At 40.9% G+C, this 25,496-nt stretch overlaps 1 long non-coding RNA gene across 1 annotated transcript; it reads right to left on the bottom strand.

The window, feature by feature from the left end:
* Nucleotides 1-795: 795 nt before the first annotated feature.
* On the bottom strand, nt 796-25,417 carry LOC144302166 (uncharacterized). The gene is made up of 3 exons (XR_013369018.1): nt 25,210-25,417; nt 22,407-22,541; nt 796-1,389 (listed from the first exon to the last, which is right to left on the bottom strand). It is a non-coding gene; the product is annotated as an uncharacterized LOC144302166 (long non-coding RNA).
* Nucleotides 25,418-25,496: the final 79 nt, after the last annotated feature.

Here is a 25,496-nt window from a genome sequence, read left to right as displayed (position 1 = left end):
ACATGCTTGACTTTTCTTAATCAATAGAAGTGAAAGAAAAAGAGGCAAAAAATATACTAGTACAAAATGCTAATTAAATTCTGTCTTACTTTAAGGAAACTCCATGGCAAGAATTTTCTCTTATCTAAGCTGGAATATATGAGTGAAAATTTGGAGACATCAAACATGGGTTGCTTCAGCGTTTTTATTATGATCCATTCCATTGTTCCTGACCTCTTTCTCAAGCAAATATCCTATGAAAGTTCACACAGAGGATCCATTCTACATTCCAGATAAAAATTAAAACTCACTGAAGCATTTGTCTACGGATGCAAACTTTTCAGCCAGTCCTACATTCTGTTTGGCTCTAGAATCAAGGGTAACATGGATACATTTGAATCATTCAACCATGACATAACTTACCTTCCCTATGATCTACTTTTACTCACAATATTTTAGCCTATCAATGGACTAAGCAGAAAAGAAAAATATGGCAAAAATCATACTTCTTTCCCTGGCTTTGGTCAGAGAAAGAGTGTGTGACCTTGGGAAAAGAAAATATCCTTCCCGTGACTTTGCTTCCTCATTTGCAAAACAGGGAAAACAAAGTCCCATAATTTACTAATAAATTATCTCATTACTGAGTGTAAACATTGTTATTGTTTAGCATTTATTTCTGCAATCTGTCAGGACATTTTGAAATTCCTGCATGAAATATATAATTTAATGCAGTGTTTCTCCTTCTCCCTTTACATGGCATGTCGGAGGAGGCAAGACAGAATGGGGAACACATGGGCGATGTAAATGAAACGCTCTTTAATTTATTTTGAAGTGGAAAAAAGGAAAGGTAATTAAGCTTCCTAAAATCCTTCAAAAATAAACTTCCTTTAAAGAAGGAGAAGGAAAGGAGGCCGTAACCGATCAAAGTGGTATATCACATTTCTTGACACTGGAGATGACGAGTGTATTGGGATACCACCAAAGAGTTAATGTGATGTGATCCAAAGATGTTATAGGATGGAGAAGAAGCACCAGAAGTATGGAGAAGATGCTTGTCAACATCCATGAAAAAAACTCCATGTCTGGAGCCTTGGGATCTGATGACAACTAGTATAAGTGACTTCTCTTTCTCTCTCTCTCTTCTTCACTCACGTACAACTAAATATACAATACAATACAGCTTATTTTCTGTGTAATGGCAAAAGGTCAAAATATCAGTTTAAAACCACAAAAAGCGGGGTGCCTGGGTGGCTTAGTCAGTTAAGCATCCGACTCTTGGTTTCAGCTTAGATCATGATGTCAGGGTTGTGAGATGGAGCCCCAAATCTGGCTCTGAGCTCAGTAGGGAGTCTGCTTGAGATTCTCTCTCTGTGTCTCCCTCTGCTCCTCCCTCTGCTACGTGCTCTTTCTCTAATAAAATACAATAAAATCTTTTAAAACACACACACACAAAGAGAAGAGAGAAAGCTATACACATCTGCAGACCCTTAGTGAGAGAGTGCCCCCACTACATATGCATGCTAGCAAAGATAGCAGAGGCTCCATAGCAATTAATAATGTCTCAAGAAGTCTGTATTGTTTGTTGCTCCCTGGTAAAAACAAACAAACAAACAAACAAATGAACCTTAGTAGAACAAAGACAAACATAAATATGAATATTAACATCCCACATAAATTGTTAGCTTATTGTCAGGTTACATTTGCACACTAGTTACTAAACTCCACAAAATGAACATTTTGGGGGTTTGTTCCAAAATTGTTCCCTCTTCATGAAGCTCAGGCTAAAGGAAATCAATATTTATTTCCCAGGATTCAATACTCCCACTTCCTTGGAAATTATAGACATGAGAAGTGGCCACCCTTTTAAAGTCATTAACGTTCTTAAAGTCTACCCATCATAGAAACCAGTATTTGTATCCTTTTTTACTATACATGTATACTTCAACTCAGCAATGTAAAGGAATCCTACTCTAAGTTGATCATGAAATTAACTCTTATATGTCAATGGGGATGAATTGATCAAGGTGTAAATGTCCTCTCTCAAGGGTTATATATTTTTGTTGTAAAACAAAGTAATACATTTCCATCGAGTGAATATTTTGTAATCTATAATTTATCAGTTGTCACCAGTTTTGATTATTTGCTTTCCTCTTTTTCAACATGATTAAATATGAATATGTTGTTTTATTCAAGCACATTAGTTCTGAAAAGATGGTATACCATGTTAATCTGCCCATAAAATAACATACTACTATGCAGGATGAACCATTACAATTGGGTTTTTGCTCATCGTCTTTCAAACAAAGACAGTAAGAATTTGAAACATTCTATTGTTAAAAAAAGGTTTTAAAAACCAAAATAAGCATGAAACAATAATCAGGAGTGGAGCAGAATTAAAGCACAACATAAAACCCCTGTAATAAAAACAGCCTTGAGTCACAAATAAGCATAAATTGAAAAATCTATTGTTTTTCTCTGTAGACATTTCTCAAGATAATGACATACCACCACTCATAAGAGATGCTTATCAGAAATAGTTGGAAATAATTCTTCTCAGGGAAAAACATTTCATTACTAGGTGGTGAAAAGCAATATAACTACAGGCATTGTAATCAAGTTCTCTTGGTCTGTTGAAAAGTTTTTAGTAAAAGGTGCCCACAAGTATGAATGAGAACCGAGAAACAACAAAGAAGTTCATGATTTTAATAATTATAATAATGTATACATTTTAAATATAATTTTCTACCAAGCTCATCATAATTCTTAAAGTTGAAGCTTAAATTAAAATATGCAAAAGGGGCACCTCGATGGCTCAGTTGGTTAAGCGTCTGCCTTCTGCTCAGGTCATGATCCCAGCCAGAGTCCTGGGATAAAGCCCCACTTCCCGTTCTCTGCTCTGGAGGGAGTCTGCTTCTCCCTCTGCTCCTCCCCTGCTCATGCTCTCTCTCTCTCTGGCTCTCTCTCTCAAATAAATAAATCAAGTTTTTAAAAAAATAAAAATAAAAAATCAAGTTTTAAAAATAAGTAAATAAAAACATAAAATAATAAAATGTGCAAAACAAATGTTTAAGTTGAAATACACCAACACAATAACAGTGGTTAACTTAGGGTAGGTCTGGTTAAGGGCCATTTTTAGCTTAATTCTCCAGAGTTTCCACATTCTCTATAATCTGTAGTTAATATTTTCATAATAAAAATGTCAATATCATATTGAGTTTTTCCAAACTTACTAATATTTTCACTATCTCAATAGTTTTGCCCTAAATATGGCACTTTATCTATGTGAGTCAAAGTCTTCAATAAGATTCTGAGGTCTACAAAAGTAAGCAGAACATCATGAAAATTACTTTCAACCCACAGGTCCCAAGCCAAAGGAACATGTCCTATTAAAACTCACTGTGGATGAGCTTTAATATCTGTAAAAACATCCTCTTCTCCTAGAAAAATATACCCCAAACTGAAAAACAGCAGTTGTCTCCATGGAGATGGGAGTGCGAGTGGATTTTACTTTCTCTTTTACACATACCTATTTTTTTTATATTTCTGTGTTGCTTTTATTTCTATATTTCTTCTATTAAAAAAAAGCTTCCTGTTTTCCTTGAAAAAGTTTGACTTTTTAATGAAAATCCTGCATGATTCACAAATGCACACATTTTCTGATTGCACAATGGGAACCGATGCAGAAAAAATTAATCTTTGAAACTGCAAACTGAAAAGAGTTTAAGAAGTCACTGAGGTAATGAGTTGGGGTTTCTTTCTGGAGTGATGGAAATGTTCTAGAATTAGAGTAGTGACAATTTCACAACCTTGTGAATATACTATGAATTTTACCCTCTGTGAATTAGGTATCAGAAAATAAACAGAAACAAAACAAAACCAGAAAGCACTAAGGAAGGAGCACTGATTTAGGGCTGAATTATCTGGAACTGTTAACCACTATGTTTCCTCCCAGCCCAAAAGTAGAAGATGAGGGGACAGACACTGGACGCTTGAGACAACCAGCAGAGGCCATGGTTTTCCTAAGGCCATCTTACCCATGAGGAGGACTTTTCTTTAAATCAAATTGCATCATACAGGGAGATATTTTTGGCTATACTCAAGAGAGACTCTTAAGGAAGACATTTTCTTACCTCACCAGGACAAGAAACATCCTCACTGGCTTGGAGTTGGGGATGTTTGTGAAATTATCCCTGAGATATGATCACCCCAAGCCTTTCATCACTCTCTGGAACTATGTGGATGCCTGGATCAGCTGGCTTTTGTGAAGAATAAGCCATCCCCAAATGTAGTGACTGAAAACAATAACATGATTCCACAGGTCAGCCTTTTGGGCTGAGGCTCAGCTGGGCTCATGCAGCATCCATGTTCAGTGGCCTGTCAGGTAGGTTAACTGGCTGTGAGCTGGGCTGACAAGGTGAGTGGGCCACATGTCCTTCGTCCAGCAGGCTAGCCCAGGCTTGTTCACACAGGGCAGCCTTCTGAGAGAACAAGAGAAGCATGCAAGTCCACTTCATCCACATTTTCCTGTTCTGATTGAGTCCCAAGGCCAGCCCAGACCCAAGGGGTGGGGAAGCAGGCTCCACTTCCTATAGGAGGTGAATCCTGGAGTCATGCTGCCAGACATGGGATACAGGGATGGGAATAATGGTGGCCACTTTTCAAGAACAACCAATACACAACTCTAGCAACAGAGACTAAAATTGTGAACACAAGGAAATAAATATCCAGGGGCTCTGAACTCACAGAGGTTATTTTCCCAGAGGAATGTGAGGCCCATGATGATTTAATGACTTCACAGCCATGTATCATTCAGAGAGAATGTGTTTTCACTAGGGAAAGCATCCCTGCGTGAACGGAAATACATCTGTATCCCTTACCCACTTCTCTTTAGAACACCTCAGTTACTGTTTCAAGTGGGTAGAAGGGAGCTTGCTCCAACAGAAAGGGGATTGTCCTTATGTGATTTTAGATGAGGGTTTCAGAGAGATCTGGAGAGGGTCGCTAGACCATTGAAGACATTCACTGAGTTCAAGTCAAGGGAAAGTGCTGGGGTTTGGCTCTTAATGCAGAGAACTATTTATGTGCTTGCATTCTCTGTCCCTCAAAAATGAGACTGCCAGGCCAGGCCATCTGTTTTCTCAGGTCCATTTCATGTTGCTTAATTTTATATAGTGAGGGCAAATAACTAGTAATACAAAATGATAAACTTAAGATAAAGAAGACCTGAACTTGCCAAATATCTCTGCACATCAGAATCATTCAGTAAACTCATTACAAATACTACTTCTTGGGCTCTACTCTAAGATACTATGATTCATTAAATTCAAGGGTTTAATGGGAAAGTAATTTTAGCAAGTGTTCCAGTTTGTTTGGGGGAGTTTGATTTTATTAAGTAAAAAATGGGGATATTTGTATCGGCTCCATCTGGTTTGAAGGGAAATACCAGTAGACATGGATGGATGTAGCATGTTGGTCTAAGGTGCATCTAAGCAGATCCCACAAATCTGGCCAATCACAGAAGTAAAAACCTGAGATAGGCAAGTATATATTGGGCACATCCCTACCTTACTTTCCAGGATCTCTACTTTGAGTCTTTTGCCATTTACTGATCACTTATTGAAATCTAGGATCCTCATGTTAGTGTAAGTGTACTGTAGGATTGCACACAGCTGCAAAAACCCCAAAACAGAATACTTTTTTAAAAATAATTTTTTATTTCCCTGGTGGCAAGCGATGCAGAGCATTTTCTCATGTGCATGTTGGCCATGTCTATGTCTCCCTCTGTGAGATTTCTGTTCATGTCTTTTGCCCATTTCATGATTGGATCGTTTGTTTCTTTGGTGTTGAGTTTAATAAGTTCTTTATAGATCTTGGAAACTAGCCCTTTATCTGATACGTCATTTGCAAATATCTTCTCCCATTCTGTAGGTTGTCTTTTTGTTTTGTTGACTGTATCCTTTGCTGTGCAAAAGCTTCTTATCCTGATGAAGTCCCAATAGTTCATTTTTGCTCTTGTTCTTTTGCCTTTATGGATGTATCTTGCCAGAAGTTACTGTGGCCGAGTTCAAAAAAGGTGTTGCCTGTGTTCTCTTCTAGGATTTTGAGGGAATCTTGTCTCACATTTAGATCTTTCATCCATTTTGAGTTTATCTTTGTGTATGGTGCAAGAGAGTGGTCTAGTTTCATTCTTCTGCATGTGGATGTCCAATTTTTCCAGCACCACCTCACACCAGTGAGAATGGGGAAAATTAACAAGACAGGAAACCACAAATGTTGGAGAGGACGCAGAGAAAAGGAAACCCTCTTGCCCTGTTGGTGGGAATGTGAACTGGTGCAGCCACTCTGGAAAACTGTGTGGAGGTTCCTCAAAGAGTTAAAAATAGATCTGCCCTACGACTCAACAATTGCACTGCTGGGGATTTACCCCAAAGATATAGATGCAATGAAACGCCGGGACACCTGCACCCCGATGTTCCTAGCAGCAATGTCCACAATAGCCAAACTGTGGAAAGAGCCTCCGTGTCCATCGAAAGATGAATGGATAAAGAAGATGTGGTCTATGTATACAATGGAATATTCCTCAGCCATTAGAAACGACAAATACCCACCATTTGCTTCGACATGGATGGAACTGGAGGGTATTATGCTGAGTGAAGTAAGTCAATCGGAGAAGGACAAACATTATATGGTCTCATTCATTTGGGGAATATAAATAATAGTGAAAGGGAATAGAGGGGAAGGGAGAAGAAATGGGTAGGAAATATCAGAGAGGGAGACAGAACATGGAAGACTCCTAACTCTGGGAAACGAACTAGGGGTGGTGGAAAGGGAAGTGGGTGGGGGGTGGGGTGACTGGGTGGCGGGCACTGAGGGGGGCACTTGACGGGATGAGCACTGGGTGTTATTCTGTATGTTGGCAAATTGAACACCAATAAAAAATAAATTTATTGGGCAGCCCTGGTGGTGCAGCGGTTTAGCGCCACCTGCAGCCTGGGGTGTGATCCTGGAGACCCGGGATCGAGTTCCACATCGGGCTCCCTGCATGGAGCCTGCTTCTCCCTCTGCCTGTGTCTCTGCCTTTCTCTCTCTCTGATGAATAAATAAAATCTTTTAAAAAAAAAATCTCTATTTTAGACAGACATGGGAGCTGAATTTCTATTGAAAAAGGAGAAACAGAAATTGTAGGACAAGAACTCCCTGCCATAATCAAACCTGTGTTTACAACCTAGAAAAAGTTTTAGGCACAAAGATGTTTATTGTAGAATTATTGATAATACAATTCACCCTTGAACGCTGCAAGAGAAGAGAAAATACATTTACGATAATATACTGTACTTATTTAAAAAAATCTACATATAAGTGAACCCCTGCAGTTCAAAACTGTGTTGTTCAAGGGCCAATTATGATAATAAATATTTAGAAAAACACTAAATGGTTAACCATAGGAAAGTCATTATGGTATATCATAATAAAGTAATATATAATAAAGTAATATATAAATAATAAAGTAATATATAAAGTAATAAATAATATATAATATTTTAAAAAGTATAAAGTAATATATAATCATCAGGAAGCATGGTTACCAAGACTACAAAATCATTTTCAGTTTGAGACCATGTCTAGCCTCTTGCACCCTCTCTCATAAATACCCACAAACACAAAAGCTCAAAGTACTAAGAACAGACTGACAGACAGACCAAATCTCCAATCTTGAAGGAAATAACCATAGATGGCACAAAGAATGATTAAGATAAATCCATCTAGGCTTAGTTCATGTCCAATTCAAACTCTACATTATGAAACAAATTCCTCCTAAAAATAAAAACAAAAGAGTAAAACAAGAAGTTATTTTCCGTCCTTCAGACATCTGTCCCAAACCACTGAACTAATTAGCATTTGGGCCCATAATCCCAGGCCACTCTGGAAGCACTGGGAGATGAACGGACTTTACTTGCCACCAACATTACTGCAGTCTCCTGCCATTGTCACATGTATCTACACAGAAATACAAATCTAGGAAACAACTTGGCAGGGAGTAAGGTGGAGGAGATGCCAGCAAAATCTCGGTGCTTCCTGGTTGATAATGTTTCAGGGGTAAAGCTTTATAGGTAGAGACAGGGAGTCCTGACAGCAGCACAGGCCAAGAATTGTAGTTTTTCATGTACTTTATTGGGTCTGGTGACAAGAAAACCACAAAGGAGGGGGTCTCTTGGGAGAACAGATGTACATTAGGTGAAAGACTTAGAGCCCGGGAATCCTAGCAGGAACTCCGCACATCTGTGGATTGGAGGAGGGATCCATTCATCTCACAAGGGGCAGAGAAGTCTCAAGCACAACACCCCCCCTTGCCTTCTCTCCTCACAAGCACTGTACTGGAACAGCTGCTTCCTTGTTTGATCATGAGTATTAATGAAAACACCACTTCAAATCTGGAAAGATCAATACACGAACAGATCTTTGATGAAGCTTCTGCATTAGACAGCAAACCTTGCGGTTACTGTTCTTCAGTAGAATGAAAGAAGGCCTGGCTATTTTGAAATACCTGCAGAATACCCAGAAGTTAAATTGATCTGAGATGAGAAAACAAGAACCTGATAATAAAGGGGAGACGCCTGAATAGGATGGCAGGAGATTCAGGGTTCAATGCAAGGCTAAAGCTGCAAGCCAGGGAAACACCATCTACCTAATCACAGTGACGAGTGCGCCCTAACCAGACTCCTCTCTCAGAATGAAAGCACCCTCTCCACCCCCTCAAAGGCCTGAACTTGGAAACACAGAACAGGAACGGTACAGGACTTGTGCATTTTTAAAATAACGATAAAACATCACTAAGAAAAGCAAAAAAAATGTGCACAAGACAGATTTTCTGTCTTTCTGGATTAGAAGACCTGCTAGAAAGGAAACGAGTCTCCCTCTGTTGGTGGGAGTGTAGAACTCTGGGCAGTTTGGCAGTAGGTCACCGTGCCTCCCAGCGTGTCCTCCTTGTTTCATCATCATCCGCATAGGGAGCCGTTTTAGACATTTTAGACATTTTTCTCCCTAATCGCCTCTCCTCGTGAGATTTGAAAACTCCAGGTGTGCTGAGTACCTGTTTATGTGCTGTACGTGTGTCTGTGGCTGTACTCTACACAGCGGCAAGACTTTTCCCACACACTCCCGCACAAATGATATCAGAGGCTCATGGATTTTCACATAGGCATTCTGTAGAAATCAGCTAAAATCATTTTCATCCTCAAGCTGTTATGACTTTGGCCAATGGGAGCACTTTTGAGCTTAATCCTATGCCCTTTATGTCCACCAATCTGAGAACCCTTCGTCATTTTCCAGAGTCACAAACCGTTCCAGCCTCAGCTAGTATCTTTCCTGGCCTGAAATAAGTCTCTTCTCTAAGGAGTCTCAATTACTTACAGAGATGAGTGGAGTTATAAGGCCAAGAGCTGGGTGGGTGGGGTGCTCACTACTGTTGGGGTGATATTGTTTCTAGGCCATTTCAGTGGTCAGAAATAGAAAACATACTTTAAAAATGGAGAAGGAAAGTACAGCACAGGGAATTCAGTCAATAATATTGTAATAATATTGTATAGTGACAGGTGATGACTGCACTTATCATGGTGAGCGCTGCATAAGGTATAGATTGTCGAATCACTATGTTGTACACCCGAAACTAATATAATACTGTACGTCAACTGTACTGCAGTAATCAATTTTAAAGTAATAAAACAAAATACTGAAGAGGTAAGATATTCTACTTATTTTTACCATTACAATGTTCTTAGCTTTATCCTACAATATTTATAAGATACTTCCTAAATAATGATACTAATATTAATAAAACCAGTAATTGAAGTTTGCGATTTTTATAATTCTTTTTCTTTAGATGTATCTTACTAAAGATTGACACTTAGTACTATATATTAAAGTCACTTGAAATAATCCATTCTCTGTCACGCCGCCAATTTGACAATTATATCTGTTTCAATTTGCTTTAAAATTACTAATACCTTTATAAGTCAAAAGTTAAAACAATGCTAAAGGAACGCACCGAAATGTCTCAGTAGGTAACTATTTTCATGGGTTTCTTGTTTATTCTTCTACTGTTTGTTTTCATGACTATGTACAGAAGATGTAAGAATATGTCTTACTTATTCTGGCAAAGTTAACTTTACTAGACAGCAGAATTTTCATTTAATATGTGTTAATGATAAGTTAGCATCTCTTTAAAACCTATACAGGGTATCTTTTTTTATACCTAAGCAGAAGTTTGGTTTTGTTTTTTTGTGGTGTCTTTTTTCAGTGAGCTTGCACTAATTCTGATCTTAAAACATACTTAAAATTTTGTTTTATTAATGGACACATCTCAGCCCTAACCTAGTGTGTTCTCAAGGCAGCATTCAGCTTTTCCTCCTTTTGGAAACATTTTTGTTTTCCCTTCCATGGAACATACCCCTTGACTTTCCTGCCCCAGATACTCAGGCTCCTTTGAAGGCTCTCTTCTCACCATCTTTTAAATACCAGTGTACTTCATGATCCTCCAGGCTTCTCTCTCTGCAGTCCTTCCATTGACAATCTAATCCACTCTCCTGGTTTCAATCTCCACCTATGTATTAGTGAATCTAAATTATGTAACTTTACCCATGACCTAACTCCTGGGCCCCAAACACACGTATCCAACTGCTCTCAGGCTGTCTCCATGACACATCCACACACACTGGACATCTAGAATGCACCCACTTGAGTTCATCATCCTGCCCCCCTCCCTCTGTCCCCTAGTCTTCTTGGTGTCAGATATGGCACCTAATGGCCTCAGCATCAGACTTCCCTTGTGCCGTCACCTCCTCTCTTAGCCACCTTCAGGGCATGCTGATCCCAAATGCTCTCAATCCCAGCTGCTTCGCCGCATCACAACCCATCCATTTGGCCTGGCCCAGCCCCTCTGCTGGGGCAGACGGGCATCAGCTGTTGTCTGGGCCCCCCAATACCTCCTCACTGGGCTCCCTTCCAGGCTCCAGTTCTCATTCTGACTCAGTCTCCACACTGTACTTAGAATCATGATTTTAACACACAAACCAGATCTCAGCATTTCTCTGGTTTAAATCCAATAACTTATCCTTACAATAAAGTCCAAACTTTACCTATTTACACCCCAAACTAATTTATCCATTTACAAACAATTAGCCCCTCTACAACTCAGCTTTGCTAAACTTTTATTTTTAGAATTCCAAATATTTTCTAGTGCTTTTATATTTTTGCTATTGCCTCTACCTAGAGTATAATTTTTCTCCTCTACGCCTCTTTCAAATGCTTGGCTCATATTCATTCTTTAGGTCTCATCCTAATTACTACAACTGGGCCTGGGAATTATGCATCGTGAATATAATGTTAAATGTCCCCAAAGCACCAAGATGATGGACTGACCTGAGGTAGGCTCTTAATAACTGTTAGCTATTAATATTATTTAGGTAGTTCATGGGTAACAAGGTATTTTCCAAACAGAATTTTTCCTTAAGATCGATAACTTTGCATCTGATTAATCAATTACTTTTGATTTAATTTGATTTATGTCTTCACTCTTATGTGCTTGAAGCTAAAACACATGTGATTCCTGACTTGCAGAGTCATGTAGAGATAAGTTGGGGGGGGCAGAACTCATTCTGTATGATACAGTTGGATTCTAGAGCATTGTAAACAGCTGTCCATTCTTAAATGCTATAAATTATGCTTTATCATAGATTCATTTTGTCAAGCTTCTATAAATCAGAGATGATGTATCAGCCTTGAAACATCATTCTTAATAACAACAAGACCCCCAAACAAGTCATAGCCTTTTATTTTACTTCAGGTTGGTGGAGAATAGCTTTATCACATCTACCTGGCATACGGACCTTTCTCTGTCAGAACATTCACTATGAGACTGAGATTATAGAAGTGCTATGTCATGAATACAGAGGAAATGTGTTTCTGCATAGTGTGAGTGATAATTAGTGATTGATAAAGAACCTCAGCTTCATTAAGAGCTTGAAATAAATGCATTTATGTTGGAAGGTAAGCCAGAGAATATAAGGCTATATACTCCTAGGGGAAAAATAAATTACTGTGAAGTAATGATTGTTTAGCTAGAGGCTAAAATTTCTGCGAAAGCTCTGAAATAGAAATTTTTGAATAATCAAAAGCATTAAAATTTTAACTTCACCAGCTCTTGTTTTATTAACTCAGAGGTCTAAAAAATCTCACTGAAAACAAAAAATGCCAGACCTTCACCATTCCATAGCAAATGGGTAAGAGAAATAAGAATTGTGGAATGGGGAAGAGACCCAGAGATACCAGCTGGTTCTTCCTCTGAGAACATCTCAGGGTGTCAAGACTATCCTGTGTTCGCAATCACAGACAAGGAAAGTTCTCGTCCTCCAAAATCATTTATGTGATTCAAAATGAAAATCTCTTGAGGAACCATTAATTTCATTGGTTGTTGCAATTAGAATCCAGATATATTTCTTTTTCTGCTTTCAATTGCAAGGGAGAATAATGACTGCCAGTGATTTTTGTCTCAGTGCCCTGCTGAGAAGACAGAAAGCTGGTTCTGCTAAATCTCAGCTGAGGGGGCAGGCTGTGGGCCCAGGAGTGACAGGGAGCAGTCCCATCCCCTTCAGAATGGTCCAACTAGCTCAGGCAAGATGTTCTTCAGTGATTAGGACAGAGAGATATAGTTGAAGTGTAAGTCAAAACCATAGGCAGCACACCAGAAGGGGAAAGGGGACTCAGAAGAGACAGAGAGGGAAGCTTACCTGAACAACAGGTGTGCTAGCAGGGGGCTGTTATACAGACTACCACAGCTGTAGCCATGGAGGGACGTGGCTTGTAAGCGCACTAGGTCTGCTCAAAAAGTTCTTGAGGGATCCCTGGCTGGCGCAGCGGTTTAGCGCCTGCCTTTGGCCCAGGGCGCGATCCTGGAGACCCGGGATCGAATCCCACGTCGGGCTCCCGGTGCGTGGAGCCTGCTTCTCCCTCTGCCTGTGTCTCTGCCAATCTCTCTCTCTCTCTCTCTCTCTCTCTGTGACTATCATAAATAAATAAAAATTTAAAAAAAAGTTCTTGAGTAAAGACAGAAGTGGATGTGGTGGATGATTGATCGATCGATAGATAGATGATGGAGGTAGGCAAGGCACACATATAAGTATCAAACTATTGAATTATTGCTAGAAAATTCCTTGGTAGAAAACTTGCTGGAAGGCATCTGGAGGAGGCTATCTGACAATATATTCAGAGTCCTTGCTCTGGTATCTCTGGCTAACAGGGCACTAGCTCTGATGTCTCTTGCCTCCTTCTTCTCCAAGAGCATATTTTCATGGTCATAAAGATAATTTCATTTGATGCCTATTTAACACAGTTGAATTCAACTCTGTAGAAAAGCAAAGTGACTCACTCAAGCTGTGGCATCTTCCTTGAGGCTGCATTCACTCAGAGGTATAAGTTTTTCCAACACATTCCAATGCATGTGGATTTTTGAAAAATTATGCCGTGCTTGCGTGTCCTTGGAAAAAATCTAAGTTCATCTGGTAATTGGTCAAAATCACGGACTTCAACAAATAAATGGACTAACGTCATGAAGAGACACTTAACAAAAAAAAAGAAACCAAACCTTATTAACAAGCACATAGAAAAGGGTGTGTGTGTCTATGTGTGTGAGAGAGAAAAAAAGAAAAAGAATTGAACCAAGTAATAGTTTTCTCTATCAAATTAGCCTGTAATTATAACATAATTATATAATTAAAATATAATATAAAATTATATAATTATAACTGCTGTAGCATACACTAGGAAGCACACCGCTGTTGAAAACGCAACTAGACAAAATTCTTTGGACAATATTATCCAAAAGGCCATTGGACAATATTATCGACAGACTCACACATGCGCATTTCCATGGACCTGGGAAGCCCAAAATAGGATTCTGTTAAGAAGAAATAGTGAAAATAGGGAGCAAAGTGTTATGTAAGATGTCTTCTACAGGGTTATGACTAGAAGCAAAAGATTATATAGCTGTATAAGCTATAGAATAATCTGGGGATCCCTGGGTGGCGCAGCGGTTTGGCGCTGGCCTTTGGCCTGGGGCACGATCCTGGAGACCCGGGATCGAATCCCACGTCGGGCTCCCGGGGCATGGAGCCTGCTTCTCCCTCTGCCTGTGTCTCTGCCTCTCTCTCTCTCTCTGATGACTATCATAAATAAATAAAAATTTTTAAAAAAAGCTATAAAATAATCTCACAAAAGAATAATATGGAGCTATAAAATGTTTACAAAAATGATAACATTTAGAAATGCTTATTTTATTTTTTAAGATGTTATTTATTTATTCATGAGGGAGAGAGAGAGAGAGGCAGAGACACAGGCAGAGGGAGAAGCAGGCTCCATGCAGGGAGCCCGATGTGGGACTCCATCCTGGGTCTCCAGGATCACGCCCTGGGCTGAAGGCGGCTCTAAACCGCTGAGCCACCTCGGCTGCCCCAGAAATGCTTATTTTAATATAAATTTGAAATAACAGGATAGCAAATTGTTTAACATGCAACACTGTTCAGATTATTTTAAACTAGAGAACCATACGAAGAGAAAAATCCAATGAAAGATTAAAAGGTGATTTTGAGGGATACAATTATGCTTTTGCTTTTGTGTATGTGAATTCTTTGGCAATTTATAATTCTCTCTAATGAGTTTATTGCATTTTTTTTTCAAAGCAAAACATATTAACTTTAAAGAACAGCTAGGCTTCTTACTAGATTCTTTTTTTTTTTTTTTTTAGATTACTGTACTAAGTACTTTGTGATTTTTAAGAATTAGTTTTTTTCAGAAGTATCTCTGAAGAAGCAATTAAATCTAAGTTTTTTGCTAAAGCTTTTGCTGGCAGATCCTCTGCTAATTGTCCATTGTATGCATATTTCAACAAGTCATAGACCAGAATGACACTATTTCAGTGAGACTTTTTATTTCTTCGTGGAAGAAGGCAGGGCAGGATCACTGCATTCCCCTTTGAGAAGGAGCAAGTGTGAAACTCAGCGTTGTTTGGAAGCCAGTTTGCTTAGATGCAACTGCTCACATGAATGCGATCGTTTTTTTGTTTCTGCTTCATTAAAAAAAAGGGTGAGAGGGCTCAAGGAGGGATACACGGTGGTGGGAGGGGGCCCATCTTTCTCCCCCTCGTGTTTCTGCTGGAGAGCGTAACCACTTAAATGTGGAGTACTACTATGAACCTCTGGTCTCTCCTCTGCCGAGGCAAAATAATTCTTGCTCTTTAAACCTTTTCTCCCCAGTCTTACCAAACCAAGTGTTTAATTACATTTGGTACCCTTCTCTGATAGGTCTCTAGTCCTTCTTTAAGAACTTTCCGAAGAAAATTCTAACATGTTAGGAGAGAGCTCATAGGATCTCTAAGATGCCAGGAAATTCTTAGACTTATTTCCGTTTAACTCTGACATTTTTTTTTTTATGAAAAGAAAAATCGAGGCTGAGAGAAACAAAGTGCCAATGAGCATGGTGGCCAGTCTCTCCCCTTACTGTGTTGCCTACATGACCTGTTGCAAGCCCAGGGCACCCCACATTGGGCTCTCCTTCTCTCTCTGATCTACAGCCTACTCTGGGTCTGGTGCTCATCATTCACATATTTATGAAACAGAAGGGCAAAAAAAAAAATGCATATCTTGCAGTCCACCGGTTTTCAACAAGATAATGAGCAACATTTCCCTCCCATTTTTTTGGACACACTCACATCCTTTTTATTCACAGACTGGAGAGGTTTTAACAGAATCCTTTGAAGGATAATTGTGCTTGTCCTGAAAGATGGTCTAAGACTCATGATTGAAAATAGCTATGCATAGATGTTAGCAATTTTACTAAAAAGACGAATCATGAATTGAGGCCAAAAGCAAAACTCCCAAGAAAGTGGAAGGCTGGTCATTTCTGCCATCATCTACTCTTAGCCAAGGTTCTCCCAGCAGCTACTCTGTACCTGAGGCTGGTTCTCTCCAGGCCTTCTCTGCGTGAACCCCCTCTTCTCAAGTACTCCTTGAAGCAGAGAAAGTTAACCATAGATATTCAAAGGGTCTCCCTTGTGGGACACGTTGCACACATGTAAGAAGCAAAAGTGAGCAAAACTTGTCGACGAAGGAAGTGATTCCATGCAAGCTGGCAGACTTTGAAATAAGATTAGTTGAAAGACATGAAAAGGACACAGCAAGCCAAAATATTGATAAAAGAATCGAAGGGCTTTAAAAATACTTCTCAATGTATAAAGCGGTTTTGAAACTTTTCCAACACTGTTGCTAGAAATATCCCCTGCTGCATAAGATTCTTCTTTGCAAGTTGTGACGAGACAAACTCACAAACTCTGTTAATTATAAGACGATAAAGCAGGATTACAAAAGATATAACCAAATAAATTAATATATGAGGTGTAAACACTTCCTTTGAGATCCTTCAAGGTGAGCCTTTTGCTATAGTGCGAAACTCCCTGGGGTGAAGCCAACGTACAAGCTTGGCCCCCAAAAAAGTAAAGCAGCATAGCAGGGCATCTTAAGTGAGTGATTCCTGGATGGCGATTCCATTGTTCAATGTGAAGATTACTTGGCTCCCAACCAATGACCCCTAATCTCCACCGCATCTCCACCCCCTGGCCAGGAGCCCACAAATCTGTAGGAGCAGAGTCCCCTCACATGTAGAAAGAGGGAAGCAAGTGGAGCAGGGCCCAATTTAAGGCCCTCAGAGAGCAGACCCAAGAGCCAGAGTGCCAGGGTTCAAGTCCCCGGCTTGCTACCCAGCATTTCTACAACAACCTGCTTGCACTTCCTTTCCTGGAAAACGGAACCACAGAAAGCCTGCCTCAGAGGGTTACAGGAGTCCTGGTGGAGTCGGAACACACAGAGCCCCTCAACCAAACAGTGCCTGGCACACGAAGAAACCCAGAAACGCTAGCCGTTTCTGCAAATGTGCAGTTCCAGAAAAGAAAACTGTGCCTGGTAAGAACAGATACAAAAATACGCCCAGAGTACAGAGTTATTTATGTTAATATGTTCACACCTATGGATGTAAGTCTGTACAATGAGAAAAAAAATTAAACATTAAATACAGCAAAGCAACCACAGCAAATACTTGTGTTTTCTAGTTTCATCTCTAGACATTCCTCAGGGACATAGGTGATCCCTCTCTCCCCTGCATTATAAACATGACTGTCAAAATTAATCTGCGGTATTAGGGGTAGTGTTGACAGTTTCATCTCTATAAATGTTATTACTGTATTTTTTTCTAAACCCACAAACCTCTGCCCATCTTCTCCATCCAGAGGGAGAAGCACTTCTCCTCATCGATAGAAATTCAATTTGCTGCTCAAGTTAAGAAGCAGTAAACTTCTCTCCCTCTTGCTTTACTGCTGCTCTCACAATCATAAAACGAGCCTAATGCTTAAATGTTCGAAAGCACTTAATGTTTAATCGTTGGAGATTAAGTCTCCCTCGCGATGCCTGAGCTGCCTGGCAACAGGTGAGACGCTGATTGCCCGCCTGCTCCTAGGGGCAGGGCTGCAGCTCCGAGAAACATCTGCGCCCCTTTCAGAAGCTCATCAATGCCCAAGGAATGAAAAGTTTCCTTTCCCAAGGCAGTGGCAAGGTTCAAGGAGTCCGCGCAGAGCAGCAGCGGACCACATTCGGTCCAGGGATGGAGACACACGTGCACACAAGGATCTGTGATGTTCTGGGGCCCAAGGTCTGGCCAAGCCAGGGCCCCCGAGTGTCCATCCCCTGCGACCAGGAGGAGCCCCTCAGCCACCATCCTCTTGAAGTGGAGCAAGTGGACAGAGCCTCACGTGAGAAATGCCTCGCAACGGCCCGCTCCCCATTCATTCCATGTCATGTGGCCTAGACCCATTGGCAGCAACCCGCCGGCACTCCATGCCTATAGAATGTTTCCCTTTGTGCCTCTGAATCAGACCAGAGAACACAGGCAAAAGAGGGAAAGAAATAATTGCTTGCTGTCACCCATTCACTCTCTAACAGAGCCCATTTGGAAAGAAAGGAATTCAGCCCTAGTTCTCAGACGGGTGTTGACACCACGAATGACATCATATAGCCAGACCCTGAGCACCAACGAGGCTTCGTGAATGAACACTGCCAAGTAAGGACTGCGGTGCTACCACCATGGCTATTGCCCACTGAGCCGGGTCTCGGGAGCAAGGATCCTGAGTTCAAAGGATCCTTACCCCCCCCCCCCGCCCCGCCACTGACACTCTGACATTGGGCAAGACCCTCTCTCAGTTACGGTTCTTTTTTATAAAAAGGGGCTCATGTTGCAGGATGATTATGCAGGAAGGATCATCCAGTAGGAAGCCAGCAAATGTTAGTTCAAGCCGATTCTAGAATAAATTCATCATCAGAGCCCTGATAAAGCCAGTTTTTTGTGTGTCATTTGGAGCTTCAACAGTGAGTAAATTCTATTATCATTAAATCCCTTTATACTCAGTTTCCCAACCCCAGCAATATTGACAAGTGGAGCTGAATAATCCTGTGCTGTGAAGGGCTATTCCATGATTATAGGAGGTACAGCAATATCCCTGACCTCTACCCACTAGATACCAGTGCCATGCCTGTCCCCAAGTTGTGACAAACAAAAAATGTCTCCAGACATTGCCCCATATGTTTCCTATGGGGCGAAATTGCTCCCAGCTGAGAACCACCACCTTATATTATCATGGGATGCTAGGAAGTTGACAGCAAAAAATATTCTTTACTCCCAAAGACTGCATATTAAACACACTGAGATAACAGTAGAATCAGGAAATTGCCTTTTTTTGATAGTTAATAGTAACTTTTCCAGGTGATGGGGATTAAAGAGTACACTTATCCTGCTGAGTACTGAGTGATGCATACGATTGTTGACTCACTGTATTGTACGCCGGAAACTAATATAACATGGCACATTAACTATTCTGGAATTCAAATAAAAAACAAACAAACAAATAAATAAGAAAGCCACTGCTTGCCCCTGGACCCATAACTGGGGTCAGGCCTCAGCATGTTCCAGAGACAAAAGCAAAGTCTGGCCAGGAGGAAATGACTTACACTCAAAAAGAATTGCAAGATTTTGCCCATTTACATCAGAAACCTGCAGAATGTACATGAGAACAGGTTCTGATGGCAGGAGGCTAGGGAGCATGGAACACACACTGGGTCGGTCCTAATTTATCAATCAGGGTGTACTGATGAGTGATTCCAAATTTAATGTGTTAATTCATGCAGATGAATGTGGCTCTAACAGTTTACTTTGTGTATTGGCTAAAATTAAACTCAACCATGGACTACTCTTAATGAGGCTGAGTTATCAGAACTCCCCTGGAAAGCTGTAGAGGACAAATCCAAAGGCCTAGGAAAATAGAATATTGGAGAGCATCACATGCACACACAGACACAAGCACACACACACACATCACTGCATCCACAGAGAATGCCCAAAGACTCTGAGTCACTGAGAAATGAGAAGAACACCAATGTCCTCAAAAAGTTTTGCAGTGGCTGTTCTCTGTAGGCCAGGCAGGGTGACTCAGATGGGCATGATGGGATCCCAGAACGGCAGAGGCCAAGTGGTAGCACTTCGCTAGAAGACATATTTACACGCGGGAAGCAGGGATAAGGTGGTCGTCAGAATGTCTGACCCAGAGGAATCTAAGGTGGTGGCTAATTGATCGGAGTATCTCTTACAAGAAAACAGATGAGTGGTGCCCTAAATTGACCCTTGAGCTTTATAACTGGAGCAAATGGTGGCCGAAATGGAGAGTTAGCTCCTCACCCAGTTTCCGAGCTCAGGACCTGCTGGGAAGCTCTACCTAGAAACTTGGCTCCTCCCACCCTCTCACCTCCGACTCCTAGCCTCCCTCTTTGTTCTATTATCCTCTGGAACATTATCTTTATCTGAAATACTTTCTTCCTTTATTCAGCAACAGCCTTCTATGCACTGTCTAGTTTGGGGGATTCTGTAAGTGAACAAAACGGAATCCCCCCCTTGCAGAGCAGCCCTGTATTTGGCTGGTTATTATGTATCTCCCTGATTGTATAGTCCTGGAGAGCAGGGATTTTGTCTGTTGTGTTCACTGCTACATCCTCAGTGTCTAGAAAAGCACATGGTGGGCCGCCCGGGTGGTTCAGCAGTTTAGCGCCTCCTTCAGCCCAGGGCGTGATCTCAGAGCCTCCGGGATCGAGTTCCACATCGGGCTCCTTGTGTGGAGCCTGCTTCTCCCTCTGCCTGTGTCTGTTCCTCTCTCTGTGTGTCTTTCATGAATAAATAAATAAAATCTTTTAAAAAAGAAAAAAAGAAAAGCACCTGGTATATAGCAGATGCACAGTAAATAAGTGTTGAATGAATGACTAGATCATCTGCTTGCGGCTGAGAAGAGTCTGTCTCTCGTGGTTTCCCTTTTGCACTAACATCTTTGAGTCCCAGCTTCCTTCCTCACTCTGATCATACCACTGACCAAGCCTTGGTTATGGTGAGCATTGCTGTCAAGTCCATGGGCAACTATACAGGGACAAGTGGCCCTGGAAAGTTGTTTCCAAATCAGGACAATGATCAGAATCACTTAGGGGAGCTTGAAAGAGCCCAGATCCTGGGGTACAGTGCTCTGACGTTCTAATTCTCTCTCTCTGGGGTGGGGCCCAGGAATCTGTCAAAGGGCCCAGAGCGGAGCACCAGCCCACCCACACTTGGCATCCTCACTCTATCCTTGCTCTTTCCTAGGAGCGTCCATGGACTCCCTCTTCTTCCCCAGAGCCCAAGTCTGAGAAGGACCAAGAGTGTGTGGGAACAAAACAGACTGGAGAAGAGGACAGAGTATTCCTCAACCGTAGAAGCATAACTAATCTAAGTGTGCCTGGAGAAGTCCACCCATCGTGCCCGCTGAGATAGCTCTTGAGCCGTGGCTTTCGTTTTCACCCCCAAATATGCAAAGAAAAAGCTGCAACTAGCACTTGCAGGTGTGACAGTTGTGCAGAAGTGATATGACACCTCGAGATGCAGAGGTTCCTGTTTTTCAGCAACTTGGAGTCATTACTGACATTTGCCTCCAATTTTCCCATCCACAGTTCCCAAGATGGAATCAATCAGAGGTTCTGAGAGCTTTAAGAGCTGAATAAGAGTTTCATCCTGAAAGCATTGCTGTCCTCTGCATCGCATCATATCAAGCCCAGGGAAGAGACTCTTGGATATGAATATTTTAGGATGAGAGGAAGGTTCAGTGATCTCATCGTGAAGGAAGCTCAGCCCCTCGAGGTCATCTGCAGAGCTGGAAACGATTCACATTGAGAACACTGACCTTCAGCATTTTCCCTGCTGTGCTCGTAAGCATCTGCCACAGGTTAACCCCACGGTCCACAGTGGGAGCTCGAGAGGCTCGGGTTTCAGATCTGGACTTACTGGATAGATAAGAGCGGGCTGGGGCGCTGACTACAGGAGCCGGTGCAAAGACCTAACGTGTCACACTGAACTCCTGAGCTCAGGTCTGCTGCACGGGCAGTGTCAGACAGCCAGGGTCACCACCACCGTGCTGGAACCTGAGCTGCTCGGCAGTGGCCCACAGCGGCTGTGTGCCGCCTGCAGAGTCCCAGCAGATGGACACAACCGGGTCTTGCCACAGCAGCAGGGGGCAGCGGAGAACGTGGGAGAAGACCAGGGAAACCCAGCACAGACACCCACAAAGAAAAAATAATTTAGGCCGAATTCTCGAGTTGGTGACACCCTAGCAGCCATGAGGAGGCAAGGGGTAAGAATTTAGACATAATGCCAGCAAAAACTAACGTCCTGTTTTTTATAAAACAATGCAATACACTGAAGACCAGCCTTAGTCATTTATAAATCCTAGCAGATCTTGTGAGTGAGTGAAATCTATTCCATTACTCTTTTTTTTTTTAAGACAAAATAAAGAAGAGAAGCTTTCAGGGAAGTGATGAAACTCCTTAAAATTACTATCACAACACTTATGACAGTCTCACGATGGGGAGGGTGTTTTTCTATGTTGAAACATGACAAATTGTGCTCAAGGAACCCAATACATCCAAAATGACTAGAAGCTCGATCCCAGACGTCAATAAAGAATGAATGAGCAAAATTCTTCATGGGCTTAACATCAGAGGTACTGAGCATTTTGTAAGGCTGAACCAGAGATGGGTACTTTTTTTTTATGTACAGTGCTGTCAGAGGGAATAAAGATAAACATATCTATCTTTAAAAAAAAAGGCAGGCCATTATAAGTGATTATATATTTAAAACCATAATTGTTATTCTTGCTTTCGAATATTTAACAATTAAGCATCCATACTCTGGCCATTTTAATACGGAATATTTAATGTGATATACTATGTGTTATGACATTTGTCCCCTGTCAGGTGAGTTCTGCTCACCTTTGGATGGACCAAGTTTATCAGCAAACGAGATAAGTATGCAGTAAAAGCTGTAGACTCTTGTGTCCTTTACTGCCTTGTATTTCAGCTGCATCCAATTCCCTCCTGGGGATCTGCTACCTCTTCCATTCATCACTTCGATGCAAGCAACAGAGAAAGTGAGATAAAATAAAGACTGCCCTGAACAAATGGAATATTCCTCACTCTTCTTCAATTTTCCCTGGAAAGCAGATGCCTCAAAAGATTTTTGTCTCTAGCTCTGACATCTCTTCTGAGATCCAAGTGAATTTATCCAACCAGCAACTTTACCCCTCTTCTTAAAACTTTCCAGAATTCACCACCCAATGAATGGCACCAATATTCATTCTGTTTTTCGAATTTCTTCTATCCCCTCTAGTTTTAGCTACCTCATTATCTTTTAGCAGTGATTCTAAAAATTAGTGCATGTCCCCTTGACTTTTTAAAGTCTAACATGAATTATGATTTTTTGCCAGTATCCAATACAATTACAGCACATGAACTCCATTTGTTGCTTAATGTCTTTGAATAATTGTTGTCATGCATTGTAACTCTATGTATTCTACACACATGTTAGACCCCAAGACATTGCTATTGTTCTCTTTAGTCGATATTCACTTATATTTATCACTTCTATTGGTCTTCATTTCTTACTGTATTTTGTTTCTGATGGGATTCGTCTTCTTTTACCAGAAGAACTCCCTTTAGAATTTCTTCAGTTCTGCTAGTGACAAAATCCCTCAGCTTTAATTTATCTTAAAATGTTTTTATTTCACATAGACTTTTAAAAGACATTTCCACAAGACACAGAAATCTAGGTTGGCCTTTTAGAGATGTCATTTTTTTCTTACCATCTGAATCCTACCATGTTCGTTGAGAAGCCAGTTGCTGCCTTATTTTGCTCTTTTGAGCACAATGTGTACAATTTTTCCCTATGGAGGTTTTCAAGGATTTTCCCTTTGTCTTTTGGTTTCTGAAATTTTACTTCGAACTTGTCTAGATTGAGAATCACAGAGCTTCTTGAATACAATCTGAACGTGCGTCACCTGTCATTTCCTCCTGAAATATTGCTGGTGACGCTTTCCTAATCTCTTCTTCCAGGACAACAGTGACCTACTATTTAGTGCTTTCCACAGTATTTCATATGTTTCTGACTTTATTTATGTACGTTCAACTTTTTGCTTTTCTGTGATTTAGACTGGATATTTTCTGCTCTCTTAGTCTGAGTTTGCTGCTTCCCTTTTGTAATTGCTTCTAATTGCTATTAAACTCATCAAATGAGCTTATAATTTATTTGTTGAATACTTCAGTTCTAGAATCTCCACATAATTCCATTCTATCGGTTTTGGTTCTTAACAACATTCTCCACTCTTATCAATTTTCCAGAACATAACATGTTGGGACAGACAATCTCTCATGGGTTGTAAGCATGATCTTCTGTTCTTGCTGGAGATGCCAAAAACAAAAGGCACTGGCCAACCTTTACCCGGGCTATTTCTCAAGATTGTTTTTTCAGCCAATAATTTTCAGGGATGACCTAGTGGCTCTCTCCAGGACAGAGAGCAGGTTTTCTTACTGCCAGCTATAAAGTGGTGGATCCCTAGGTTCAGTGTCCCTCAGCCAGCCGTGCAAGGCCCACTGCACATGTAGCATTCCTCTGAATCGTGTCACCTTGCCCTGTGGAACTTGGGACTGGAGAAGCAATGTAAATATGCGATGCCGGGGCTGCCTGCTGAGCCGAGTGCAGTAAAGCCCTTTCTCTGACCTGGGAGTCTCATGTCTTCTGCCATCATCCACGAAACATAGCAGATTACAGGAGCTCGTTAGTAAGGTAAAATCAAATTTGAGACCAGACAATCAAGCATAGGCATTTTAATGTCCATGTGAGAAAACTCTATCATCTGTGGGTATGTTTCTATTTTCTTTTTTTATTTGACCCTATTTCTTGATATGTCTGGTAATTTTTTCTTGAAAGTCAGACATTATCTATTAAAAATAGCAAGGGTTCTAGAACACATTCTCTTCCTCCAGGGAAAGTTTTCCTATATTCTGGTAGGCACTGTGTGTGGAAGCAGACCACCTAAATTCAACTAGACACTAAACTCATTTGAGGCAAGGTTGCTGTTTTTCTAAGTCCCTGTCATCTCTGGTTCATCTCTGCTTCTGGGCTATAGGTTTCCATGGGTTGAATGGAAGCTTGTGCACCTGGGCCTCTCCTCCTTGATAAGTCTTGACCTCCAATTTTTGTGTCCTGAGTACCTTGAGCCTGCCAAAACCTCCTCTCTGCTTTCAGTAGCTTTCTACTCTGCTTCTTAGATCTATCCCAGTATGGCTTAATAATCAGGTAAATACCTAAAGAGGGAAACCACTAAAGGTTGGACTTAACCTCTCCATGCCGTGCTTAGTTCCAGGACCTTGGTATCTTTCATTCTACCTTTATTGGCAACTTTGAATTACAAATTTTGGTTCTCCAGCCTCACGCTGAAAGTTCAGCTGCTTTTTCTGCCTCTTATCTAGGGCTCTGTTCTGGTTTCTCAACTCCTCACCCACTGTAAATGCTCTGAGTAGAGAAGTGGCTAATAAAGTGTTAACTTATTTCTCAGTTATGTCCCTTACCTCTGAATTATTTGCCTTCAAGTCTTAGTTGCTTTAGCATTTCTTAAATGTCTTTAATCAGATTTTAAAAAAATATATCCAGTCTATCTTTTCTCAATTTTTCAGGAAACCATTGTTCTACCACAGGACGGAAACCAATGAGTCACTTCTGATATCACTTCTCCTTTACCTTCCATGTGCAGTACTTCCTTAATGTTTCTCCAGTCATTCCACTCCTCTCCATCTCCTGTAGCATTACCCTTTTGTCTCTTACCTATGCTACCGGTGTGTCCCCTACCATTCTTTTTTCTTTTAATCTGTTCCCTAAGAGCAACCATAGGGATTTACATTGAAACAAAGTACTAGTTTTCTCTGCTGTGTAACAAATTGCCACTAAGTTAGGGCCTTTAAGCAATACAATGTATATAATGCATCGTCAATGCAATGCATCACAATATACTGCATCGCAATACATTG

This window comes from Canis aureus, chromosome 31 (genome assembly GCF_053574225.1).
Source record: "Canis aureus isolate CA01 chromosome 31, VMU_Caureus_v.1.0, whole genome shotgun sequence".
Classification (NCBI taxonomy): Eukaryota; Metazoa; Chordata; class Mammalia; order Carnivora; family Canidae; genus Canis; species Canis aureus.
The sequence above is the reverse complement of the archived record's forward strand: the minus strand, read 5'-3'. Positions and strand labels throughout refer to the sequence as shown.